Source organism: Clarias gariepinus, unplaced genomic scaffold (genome assembly GCF_024256425.1).
Source record: "Clarias gariepinus isolate MV-2021 ecotype Netherlands unplaced genomic scaffold, CGAR_prim_01v2 scaffold_31, whole genome shotgun sequence".
NCBI classification, from domain to species: domain Eukaryota; kingdom Metazoa; phylum Chordata; class Actinopteri; order Siluriformes; family Clariidae; genus Clarias; species Clarias gariepinus.
Window position 1 is genome coordinate 1,212,626 of NW_026520998.1, and position 12,980 is coordinate 1,225,605.

At 40.4% G+C, this 12,980-nt stretch overlaps 1 long non-coding RNA gene across 1 annotated transcript; it reads right to left on the reverse strand.

The window, feature by feature from the left end:
* Window positions 1-11,984: 11,984 nt before the first annotated feature.
* Window positions 11,985-12,518, reverse strand: LOC128517025 (uncharacterized). Its single transcript, XR_008356785.1, has 3 exons — window positions 12,381-12,518; window positions 12,175-12,297; window positions 11,985-12,106 (listed from the first exon to the last, which is right to left on the reverse strand). It is a non-coding gene; the product is annotated as an uncharacterized LOC128517025 (long non-coding RNA).
* Between the last annotated feature and the right edge of the window lie 462 nt (window positions 12,519-12,980).

The following is a 12,980-nucleotide window of genomic DNA, read 5'->3' on the forward strand; positions in this document are numbered from 1 at the left end:
TGTAAAACAATTAAAATAAGCTGTATAAAATGATTTGTGACTCTGCAGTTCACCCATGATTCACTTAATAACACAGGTTAGGCTAATTGATGTTCCCAAATTGCCCATAGTGTGTGTGTATGTGTGTGTGTGTGTGTGTGTGTGTGTGTGTGTATGTGTGTGTGTATGTGTGTGTATGTGTGTATGTGTGTGTGTGTGTGTGTGTGTGTGTGTGTGTGTGTTTGTGTGTGTGTGTGTGTGTGTGTGTGTGTGTGTGTGTGTGTGTGTGTGCCCACCCTGCGATGGATTGGCACCCTGTACCCTGCCTCATGCAGGATGGGCTCCAGGCCTCCGCGACCCTGAATACAGGATACAGTATTGATTATTGACGATGAGTGAGTCAGTGTTGTACATCAAATCAGTGTAACTTGTAAAAAGTAATGTAAACATTTAGTGCCCTCTTGTGGTGTGAGTGTGATACTGCACTGTTCGTCATGGACATGCTGGTTAATTTTTTTACTTGGTTATTAGTCTCCAGCTATATTGTTGGAATACGTGCTGATAGTAGAGCAGTGTGCTGTATTACAGATCATGCATTACAGTTTTGACTCCAGACTAGAAAACAAACAAACAAACAAACAAACAAACAAACAAACAAACACTCTCTTCTTGTTTGGAAACCTCTTATATACAGGTACCATATTATACTCTTATTTGAAAAGTTATTATAAGCCCTAAAGATCTTTAAACTGTGTCTGTTCCAGATGAAATATCACTCGTGTGTACCTTCTGACATCTTGGAAATTCCTTTTGAGATGATTGAGGTCTGTGTGGAAGCTTCAGACATCAAACTGTCTATTTGGGATTTTGGATATGTCAGGTAATTAAAGATAATAAAGGTTATTATTACAGTTATAAAGATTATATTCTACGGGAATATTGGAATGATGTCGGAAAAATGTAGAGCTCCCAAAATGAGAATATTATTGTTGTTGTTTTTGTCATAAAAACAACCAAACTACCAAAAAACATGTGATCATATATATCTGTGCTTTTCTTTTGCCTATGTAACACATTTTACTTTTTTTTTTGTGTGTGTTTGTATAGTTGGTTAAAATGGATTAAAGTTCAGTTCATCATATTGCCTATACTGCACAATACTTTGCCCTGTATATTTATTGCAAAAAATCAACACCCAAATTAACAGTTAAAATGCTCTGATGGAGCATTTACTCCATTTACTCAAAAAGCTCCTCCGTCCAATCCCTTAGTGCAAATGTATTTTTCTAACCAATCAGATCGCAGGAAATGGGACTTACCTGAAAATATGTCCAGGAGTCGGGCCAGGGGAGGGGTTATCTAAATCCCTCCTCCCTACCTTATTGTTTCTTATTGCTTGATGTCATCAATGACGTCACACCAGACAGGAAAGTTGAACATGAGACATGAGAGAGCAAACTCGACATGGAGCTCATCCCCTCCTGTGTGAGAGCAGGTAGTGAGATTATAAATGATTGGAGTGTACAGGTGTGAGACAGTAATGTGATGTGAGCAGGTTGTGAAGACAGGAGGGACATGTGGACACGAAGAGCACTGCACAGGCAGAAAGACTCGCAGTTGTGACTTTAATCTGGTTTACATCAGGGTTTTAAACGATGATTAATGAAACAATGTGACAACAAAATAACTAATTTACCGCATTATTCACAGTAATGACATCACCGGCAAAACACTTCAAAGCAGCTACTGTAGCTTATGACACCTCCTATTTAACACACACACACACACACACACACACACACACACACACACACACACACACACATCCCTCTGTACTCATTGATTTAGTTAAGAAACATATAATTATGTCAGATTGATTATGAACATCAAAGGCCTTTCATGAGCGGTGCAGTGATTCATGTGTCAAATTCTTGTTAATTATCTCCGTGTATGTGTGAGAATGAGACACGGCAATAACAGGAGGAGGGAAGAGAGAAAGAGGAATAGATGAAGATCAAGGGAAGGAGTGGGAGGGAGAGCGAGGGAAAGGGACCGGGCAGTGAAGGAAAGGAGAAGAGCGTAGTGTAGACTAGAGGGGAGAGAGGAGTGGGGTGGGGGGGCGGAGGATGGAGGTGTAAAAATGGAAAGAAGGGAGAAGAAATGGAAAAAAGAAAAGAGATGGTAGCAGAAAGGAAGAAAAGAAGTGAGAAAGTGAGATAAAGTGAGGTAGAGGAGAAGGACAGGAAAAGATGGAGAGAAAGTACTGTAGGAAACAAAGTAAGGAAGAAAAGTAACAGTGAGAGAGAGAGAGCGAGAGAGAGAGAGAGAGAGAGATGTAGAGCGGAGGGATGGAGTGATGCGCTGTAGTTTGAGCGTTGAGGCCGTTATTGTGTCTGATGGCTGAGTGTTAATGAACTGTGTGTGTGTGTGTGTGTACGTGTGTGTGTGTGTGTGTGTGTGTGTGTGTGTGTGTGTGTTAATTTTCAGCCCCCCTTCTGCTTCTCCTTACACTCTCCTCTGTTAATTGACCGGGCCTCTGCTCCCTCGAGCCCCCTGTTATTATTTATTAATAATTCATCTCTAAATAATTCACGTCCTGGGAGTGAGCGTGTGGACAGAAGCTGTTTAATTGAGCACGGGAAAATGAACTTGGACGTCTTTCGAATGTGCAAAGCCAAAACTTGTTTCTTTTTACTTCTTCATTTCTTTTTTTTTCTTGTTTTGACCTTTCAAAAACTGTAACTGTCTCAGTTTATTTCTCTTCTCCGTGATGTGCCACACTAAGCCGAGGCAACGGGGAAGGACGTCAGTGAGACGGTCAGTGAGACGGTCAGTGAGACGGTCAGTGAGACGGTCAGTGAGACGGTGTGACTGTGATGTTCTACAGGACTCAGTGTCTGCTTTACAGTGGATTCAAGTGGGAAAGAAGCAATTCAAATATTTTAAACTCCTTGGCATTGTATTTATCAAATCACTTTTTCATTGGATATAAATTGACTAGAACCTCGCCGAATTAAATAATTCAAAGACAAGAAACTGCGATCTTAAAAAATATCTTCTTATTTAGAGAGAGAGAAAAAGGGAGAAAAGTTAAAAAAAGTAAAAAAAAAAAAAAAAAGAAGCTGGTTGGTTATGAAACCGAAATGTATGAGTGTACAGGTCGTCCCCGACTTATGAACATTTGAGTTACGAATTTCCGTCGATAAAAATGGACCGCAGTTCTACTTCTGGTTCAGTGCATCAGATACCAACACGATGATAGAAAATGTCTGTCCTGTAAACCTGTCCTGATGGTGAATAATTCTAATTTCGGGAAAATCCTCAAAAAAACAGAGTTCACAGTCCGATACAGTGGAAAACAGCTTTGAGACAAAATGCCGTCTGGGATTCCCCTCGCGATTTAAAGGCGCAGAAACAACACTGTTACATTTTACTGCGAGACTCATTTCATTAGCCTAGTGGATTAGTATGCTTTATATTTTATATTCGTATCAAAGGCATATAAATCTCACTTTGTTGGACTTAAGAACAAATCCAACGTACGAACGTGATCCCAGAACAGAACACTCACCTGTGGTATTAATACAGTACCTGAATCATTGCTCATTTATGTACCATTATATACTCAGCCAATCACATGTCTGCTGCCCAACACATAGCTGAACATTTAAAAAACTCTGTAAACTTGTGCCCTTTGTGGCTCTAATGTCTGACAGAAGTGAAACCTGAAGTGGTCTTTTGCTGTTGGACCCCACACACCCCAAGCTCTGACCTGTTGTGCACCTCCAGGGTCCAGGTTCGATTCCTGTCTCATGGTCTCCCCGTGTTGGGTGGGTTTCCTCTGGGTACACCAGTTTCCTCCCACAGGCCAAAAACATGCAGATTAATGAAGCTTATTGGTTTTTCCAAACTGCCTGTAGTATGTGATTGAATGTGTTTGTCCTGTACCCCGCCCCGTGCCCTAAGTCTCCTGGGACAGGCTCCAGGCCCCCCTGCGACCCTGTACAGGATAAAGCCGTACAGACGGTGAGTGAGTGAAGCCGTCTGTCATCAAAAAGATGAAAAAACTGCCATTTTTTTGGACATCTTGTTGTTGTTGCCACATTTGCATAAAAACTCCAGAGAATGTTAAACACTGTGTAAAAACGCTAGATATGTGTACTCTAATTTTATTTAACAGAGATTTTCCTTCCTCTCGCTCCTTTAATTCCTCTGTCTCCCAGAAGGTGTCAGTAACAACCTGTTCATTATTTTTATATATATATTTTTTTCTGATTAATTTTTCTGCTTTCTGTAACAGCCCATGTCACATCCTCATGTTTGTTTGTTCATATCTGAACATAAATACAGTAATATATGACTGTAAAACCCACAATACAGAGTTTGCCTCTAATACTGTTCAAATGTTATCATTTATTTATGGGTTCATATTTATAGGGGAAGGGGCGGCTCTGTGGTGTAGGTCAAAATGTGTTTAGTTTTTATTGGGGTTTATTAAATTTGTTCTTGATGGGAAATCTTTTATCTTGGATTTCCCCCAGAATATACAGATGGTTATGTATAGACATACAGAAGTAAATAGTTAGTTATAGTTTGGTTAATATTAAACCCCATCCTCTAGTTAATTCATTTCTTCTACAGATTTTTTTCAACATTGTCATTTGTTGTCTGTTGTACCCCCAAGGCTGTGTATGTTCAGCAGTTAAAACTTAATTCATGATTGGGTTTGTAGCGTTTCTGTTGTCTGTATTGCATTCTTTGATTAAAGATAAACTTGATCTGCATTTGTATTCGCTTCCTCTTCAAGTTCCAGGCAGAAGGTTAGGACACCGTTACAGCGCACAGCCTTGGAAATCTGTCTGACTCCCTGTTACATAGAGGAAGTCACTTCCTGCTCTGGCCTTGTAGAGAACATCGCTCTTCTCTTCTCCAGCTCCTCAGAGAACTTCAGGCTCTCGGCTACCTCTTAACCACACATTACATTTACAGCAAATCGCCAGACGCCCTTCTCCAGATCGACTTACATTTTTATCTTATTATAGATCTGAGCAGTTGAGGGTTAAGGGCCGCGCTCAAGGGCCCAACAGTAGCACAGTGGGGTTTGAACCTGAGATCTTCCGATCAGGAGTCCAATGCCTCAACCACTGAGCCACTCCTGTTCCTGAACATTAAGGGGGTGTTCTGCCACGATAGCGCCAGTGGTTGCAGAAACATCTCATGTTCCTGTCCTTCTCACCTGTGATGCCTCGTTAAAGTCTAGTGTTGTCCTGTTGATGTCACTTGCTGTTAGTTGCACCATCAGGCTGTGTATGTTTTGCTATTAGATCATGACTCATGTTTAGGTTTTTAAAGTTTCCTGTCTGTATTGTTTTCATTGTGATAAATAATAAACTGAATCTGCGCTTGTATCTGTCTCCTCTAAAAATATGGTGTTTATCCAGCAAGAGTAAAAAATATGTTTATGTTGATCACATACAAAGAACCTCACAATAATAGAAATCTACAGTTATTTTCTATTCCCTTATCTCCAGGAGAAACACACACACACACACACACACACACACACACACACACACACACACACACACACACATTTAGGCATTTGGCATACACACGTATGTGCATTTAGCATTTAATTATTGTTTTCTTTTTCTTCTTTTATTTAATTGTGTGTGTGTGTGTGTGTGTGTGTGTGTGTGTGTGTGTGTGTTTCCTCACTTGCTTGCTGATACATTTATTGAAAATAGAATAGAATTGAATGCTTTGATCAAATTGTTGTATTTTTACTGTAAGTGCTGCAGCTAAATGAATACAAACCCGTATCAGATGGAAACAGTCGAAATGTCCACAACGTTCCTGTGTTTCAGAGTTTAATTTTCTATTTCCTAAAAAAAAAAAAAAAAAAAAATGTGTACAGTATTTGGTTGCTTTGCAGTTAATTCGCCAAAAAAAAAAAAAAAAAACCCTTTGAATTTCTTTCTTAAACTTAATGTTAAACCTTTTTGGGTTTTGGAGAACTGGATCACATCGACGTTGCTCTCTAGAGCTTCAGCTGCTTTGTACATCCGTTTCAAACAGGAGCGATTCAAAGGCGTTAAAGCTTAAAGTTGGGTCTCTGCTGAAGTCCAGTTATGTAAGTGCTTCATGGAAGATGTTTCCGAAACACAACTTTTCCTCCCCAGTCTTTAGAGAATGTTCATCAGAAGCTGTCTACAAGCTCCGTGCAGATCTCGAGGTGCAGCAGCGATACACAAACGGCCTTCCATGACTCCTGTTTTGCGCACCTTGGGGAGAGCCCCAGAACCGTGTGTGTGTGTGTGTGTGTGTGCGTGTGTGTAAGAGAGAGAGAGAGAGAGAGAGAGATAGTGTGTGTGTGTGTGTGTGTATTTTTGCTTCTATATGTATGAAAGGATTTCTTTAGGCATCACTGTAGATTTAATTTAATCTAAGAGCACATCAAAGCATCCAGTACTGTTTGTGCTAAACTCTCATCTGGTCCTTATCACCAAAGTGCTGCTAAATGCCTGTGGGGAGAAAAAAAATACAAAGTAAAAGCAAACATGTTTGCTTTTAACCTACAAATTTGGTATTAAGGAGTGCTGTAAAGGAAAAGAGAAAAGAAAGGACAAAAAGCAATTGTATCAATGGATCATTTGGTAAATAAAGTAAAGCTATAGCTACTTGTCTGTTCTCTTAGACAGCGCGGTTAGTCTTCATATGCTCATTATTACAGCGTAACGACACTGTACACGTACTGAATAAAAAGTAAACATGTTTCTGTATGTTTTTCCTTAATAAATTGTTAATAAAACAAACAAACAAACAAACAAACAAAAAGTACTGAAAAATGTCCTCTGTGGATTCATGTTTTTCACTTTAAAGCTACAACGCTCTGACGCTTTAGACTCCTTTACATTTGAGCATTTGGCAGACGCGTAATCCAGAGCAACTTACAAAAAGTGCTTTAATGTTTACATCATTGGATACATACTTACACTGGGTTAACTGGGTTAATAACTAAGTACCATTAGTCCAACACAACTGGGACTCCTTCCACACACACATCAATTAAAACGTCCTTACAGAAAACCACCCAAGGCCATCATTCACCAGCGAAATCCATCATTACATTTACATCAATTAGCATCGTATAGTTAACACTCTAAACTAGTCACACTATCAGTGTATGATTATTTTTTTTGTGTTGTTTCATTTTTTATGTTAATGCACGTATGTACGAATGCACGCGCTGATCAGTGATGAAGAGTCGTCTCGTACCCAAGTACACTTACTGATGATTGTAGCTCTTGACAGGAGTGTGTTTGGGTCGCTAGTGGGTTCGTATGTGTGGGTTCGTAATGTGACCATTTTTATAACCACAGAGTTCTGAGAACAGTTTTAGAATCGAGGAACTGATTCAATCTAATGGATTTAAATTTTAGAACCTCTGAACTCTGCGTGTTTGTGCATTTAACCTCCATCTGTAATGTTTGTCTCATCAGACGCACTCGACATCACATTCAGGAACTTTTGAGGAATTTTAACTTATTTGCATTAAACCAAACACTTTATGGACTTTGAATTAATCAGAAGCATTAAGCGTTGAGGGTTCGAGAGCCATGTTCAGGTCTGTGTGTGTGTGTGTGGAGTGTGTGTGCATGTTCTCCTTGTGCTTGGTGGGATCTCTCCACGTACTCTAGTTTCCTCCCACAGTCCAAAGGTATGCAGATTAGGCTAACTGGAGTAATGTGTGAGTGCGACCCTGTAGAGGTTGTGCCCCGCCTTGTGCTCTGAGTTCCCTGTGATCGGCTCCAGGCCTCTACAGGATAAGTGTTATGAAGAGTAAGTGTGTGTACGAGAGAGAGAGATACAGAGAGAGATACAGAGAGACTGATATGATCTGATTAAGTCGTACCGTGCATTAGAGAGCATTACTAACCTGCATAAAGCTTTGCTGTTGTTTAATAAAACGAAATCCAACTGTTTGTGTGCTTCTGATCTCCGTCTGTTTCAAACCAAATCTAGTGTGAGAGGTGCAAATCACCTTTTCATTCACTGGGGATGTGTTTATTTTGTGAACACGGTTATTTTGTGAGCAGCGCTGTTGTGAGTTTGATTTCAATTGTTGTCTGTCTACAATCTGATCTCTCTGTCTCTCTCTGTCTTTCTCTCTCTCTGTCTCTCTCTCTCTCTCTCTCTCTCTTTTTCGCCTACTGTTAGCAAGGCCTGAGCGAGTTCTGAAGCCAGAGCTGGTGAATAATAGAACAAAGTAATGATGAGCCTTTGGAGGTTTCACTGCACTTCATCCCCCGACATACAACACACACAGAGCGAGAGAAAAAAGAAAGAATTGCTCTTTTAAAAATGGATACATGGCACGCATAAAAAAACAAAATGCCCCAGACATGGGAGTTGAAGAATGCCGGTAAGCATAGGTAGGATTTCGAGAATAATTGAATTTAATATTAAATAATAGTTGAGGCAAAGCGCTTGATTTTCCCCGGCCTCTCTGTTTCTGACCGAGATCAGCCTGAGCTGTCAGTCAAAGCCGGTATATTCGGAGGCAGAAGGTTGAGTGAGGGACGCCTAAAGGCATGGAATGGTCTAGTCGTCCCTGAGAGACGCCCACTTATCTCAGGCCTGAGCAGAGGAACAGACGACACTTTGGACTTTGTTTAGACCGATTGAACTTCTGGCAGCTCTGCTGTTCCTTCGCCTGGTGATTGCACACATCATTAGAGCTGTCAGTCGTACAGGCCCCGTGACAGAGCTGCACCATGGGACTGCCTCAGGGCCTAATCAATCCAGCATCCTATAGAAAACCTCATCAAACACTCTGCACAAAAAAAAAACCTCTCTGCAGCCCGCTCGCGAACTACACGCGGCTCTTATTGATCACATTATAAACAGCGCTCTCGTCCTTCATGAACTTTTTACCTTTTGTGTTTTATTCAAGCTTTTGTCTGTAACGGTATTTAAAAAAACTTTACACCGTAGGAACTCTACTAAATTTGTTCGGGTGCTGTGAAATATGAGGGGCGTTCAAGTTAAACTGGGACTTGTGCTGAAGAAGACTTCAGTCACAGGACGGTGATGAGACTCTCAGCCGCAGGAAGACATCTGAACATTACAAACGTTCTAAAGACATCCGGCAATGACGACCCCAGCCGAGGTGGCTCGGAGCTCACTGCAGGTGAACATTCAGCGGGTGGAACGCCTGATCACTGAAAATCTACTAGCGGAGGAAACGCATGTGTGTGTGTGTGTGTGAACTGTACACACAATCATTCACCAACACCACTCACACGTTACAGGAACTCGGCTGGGAGTTATCGCCACGTTCCCCTTACAGTCCTGACCTCAAAGACATCTACACATATGTGAGCAAAGATCCAAAGAGTTCCTGGGAGGCCGGCGTTTCACTCCGATGACGGCTCCAGCGTACTGAGAGAACTTCCTCCCTTGATGGTGTCCAAGCTCTAGTGAGACACTGGGATAAGTGCATTAGTGCATCAGGGGATTATATAGAGACATAAAGGGGAGTTTTTAGTCTCAGGACTGAGTTCTGTTATTCTGTACAATCAAAAGTCCCAGTTTGACTTGAACGCCCTCTTGCAAATATTACTGATTTTATTTTATTTTTTTTGCTGCTTTAAAGGAAAGCATTTGAAGTCAACACTTTTTTGTTTCGCTCATATTATTCTGTTTTCTAGCAGCACAGATCATACACAGGAAGCTATTTTAAAGATTCAGATTCAAAGAACTTTATTAATCCCAGAGGGAAATTGTTTCAATCTGATGCAGAAAACAAACACAAACTCTTTCTCTCTCTCCGTCTATAAAGATTCAATCATGAACTTTTGTTTAATTGTTATTGGTGGTTCCTTTTCAGACCAGAGAGGATAAATAAAATGTTATATATGTATAATAAACAGGGGATATGTGACAGACTAACCCAGTTTGTTTTTTTATTTTATTATATTTTAAGTTTGAAATGCTCCCCGTGCCTGCCATGTGATGACCCCTGATTTAGGACATTTGGTTTAAACCTCAGCTTGCCGTAACTCTGCTTCGTGCTGGACCGCGAGAGACAGAACGTAATTATTTGTTGCTGTTACGTGACCTTCACTTCTCCTCCATGTGTTTGGTTCTCAAGAAGGCATGAAAAATAAATGAGCCTACCACCCCCTATCTCCAACCTGTGTCCTGGAACAATAAGATATCCTCCATATTGTTCCACATCGCAAAACACACAGAGCATGAAAAAAGAGACCTCAAAACATAATAAGACACAAAAAGGACTTTGAAGGAAAGTTGCGCTGCCAGAGTTCCTTTCAACAATATACAACGCCGACTTTCTCAGTACCTCCATGTTATTCCGAGCGTTCCTCCAAATATTTGGAGAGAACGAGGGGAGATGAAAAGAGCAGAAAACAATGAGGCCACACTGGTGTTGTGGCGTCCGTGGACCCTGCCTCGTCCCGTCTTTGTGTCTGCTTCAGGACTTTCAAATGCACTTACACCAAATCCAGACCGCATGCCAGCACTCACGGCTCGCTGCACACGTTCTGTAAGCAGAGGTGCTTAAACTGGGACCAGATTTGGTCCAATCAGTTGTTTTTTAAATTCTTCACAGGCTTTTTACAGAGAACATCATCGAGGTAGAGGAACGCTGATTCATTCGGGTAGATTTGTTTGTTGTATTGGTTGGAATTCTGTAATTAAAAATAAAAAATAAATAAATTCTAGACAAGTAAACAACGATAACCCTCATAAAGTTTAAAGTGAATTTTACTGAACTTCAGGCGAATATTAAAATGTCTGTTCTGGATAAATATGAGGCATAAAGGGGATCTGAGTCACTGTTACATTTCCACAGCCTTTAATTTCTAGTCACACCTGTACACACACACACACACACACACACCTGTACACACACACACCTGACCATCCAAGCATGGGAAGAGTTTTAAATTATTAATAACTGTGATTAAAAAAAACCTTTACAGTTGTGTAATATAATAATAATAATATAGTAATATACAGAGTAGAAGTGTGTGTGTGTGTGTGTGTGTGTGTGTGTGTGTGTGTGTGTGTGTGTGTGTGTGTAAGTAAAGGATATTGAGGGTGGAAATCTCTTTCTATTCACATAATACTGTATATACATTAATTAAAGCCTGGGAAGAAACGTGGAGCCTAAATCACGATCTACTCTCAGTGTAGGCAGATAAACCATTATATATTCATACTATAATAACTTGTGGATGTTTTGATTATTATATTATATAATATTATATAACACTTTAAATAAATATAAAATGGTGCATTACTTATAAACACATTATGTCAGTGTTGTAATTGCTCGGGAGGTGTCGATTCATTCTCTATAACAGAAGGTTTCTATTAATGAACTCATTCTGATGATATTGTTGGCATAATAACTTGTTTTTTGAAAAACATAAAAACAACTGATATAATCAGGATGTTTATTTAAGATTTCTAAAAGAATTTCTTCCAGATAAATAATGTTGTATATATACAGTACATAAATCCTTTCAGTTTCGCTCTCCACACGATGAACAGGCCATAAACTACAAACAGATAAAAAGTATCATGTGTCAGTCATTAATAAGTGACATTGACAAAAGTCTTGAGCCACCATCACTTCTTAACATTAAATTAAATGACTGGTTGTTTAAACTGCTTGTTTATGTACCAGCCTGAGCAGCGACCTCATTTCCCCTCTTGTCTGTCCCGACCCCTCAGGATCAGCATCATCAGTTACTGATCACCTCCTGATCATCTCTCATCATCTGCACCTGTTACTCACTGGGTCAGAACTTAAGTGAGGTTTATTTTTATGCTTGAATGATTCGTACTGTAGGTCACTGTGCGTCCTAAACAACAACAACAAAAAAACCTTCCTCTGACAATGCTCAGGTACATTAACAACTCCGTCTTCTGATTTGTTGATTATTTGTCCATATCATGTTTTATTTCTTACTCGAAACATTTTGGTCATTTTGTATTAAACTAATTAAAACTACACATTTGTCCAGCAGATGTCTGTTGATTGTCTCCTCGTCCAATCACATTCTGGACTCCAGGATGTTGTGCATTTGAACACCTTAAAAAAAGGAAGATGCTTTATTGTATTGTGAATAAAAAATAAAATAAAACACCACTGCGCCTTACCTGTTATACAGACGGTCGGCCACTAGAGGTCCCTCTGAATGGCAGTGCAGTGAAGAACAAAGGCCTCCTGCTTTTCCAATTTGTATTTCAAGTCTGCTTCATTTCTCTCTAAGGGCCATTCATCTGTGAAGTTCAAAGAGTATAGCGTGCCTCTATTAGCGTCTGCAATAACATCTCTGCAGTTTAAAGAATCTCTCTGGACTTACACGCCAAGAAATAAAAGCACATGCGCGCCGCTTCAGTAAACCCCGACCGGCGTCCGGCCTGAGAGAACCAGAAGGAATGACATCTTAAACAGGACCAGGTCTCGGTACTGCGCTGGGATTAGAGCTAAAGGAGCACTGAGCTCTTCTGTGTGGCCCAGATTAAACCTGTTCACAATGGAGCTAAAGTGTGTAGTCAGCGTTCGGACATGTGAGAGGATCAGTGTGTGTGTGTGTGTGTGTGTGTGCACTAATGCTCACCAGCACAACACACAGCACCGGAGACTCTGACATGGTAAACAGGAACAGAGCGCAGTGACGTGGTCTCTCTCTCTCTCTCTCTCTCTCTATCACTTTATGTCTAATTATGTCTCTCTCTTGATCTCTTTCCATCCTTTTCCTCAGTCTGTCCCTATCTGTCTCTGTCCTTCTCGTTTCTCACACTGTCTCAGCCTCTCTTTCTCTCTTTCTTATTTTTTCTCTCTTTCTGTGTCTCTCAAATTCAATGTTTTTTATTTACAATTTCTGTCTCTATCCTGTCTTTCTCTTACTCTTTCTCTCTTTTCTGTCCCTTCCTCACTGTCCCCTCTCCCTATCTCACTT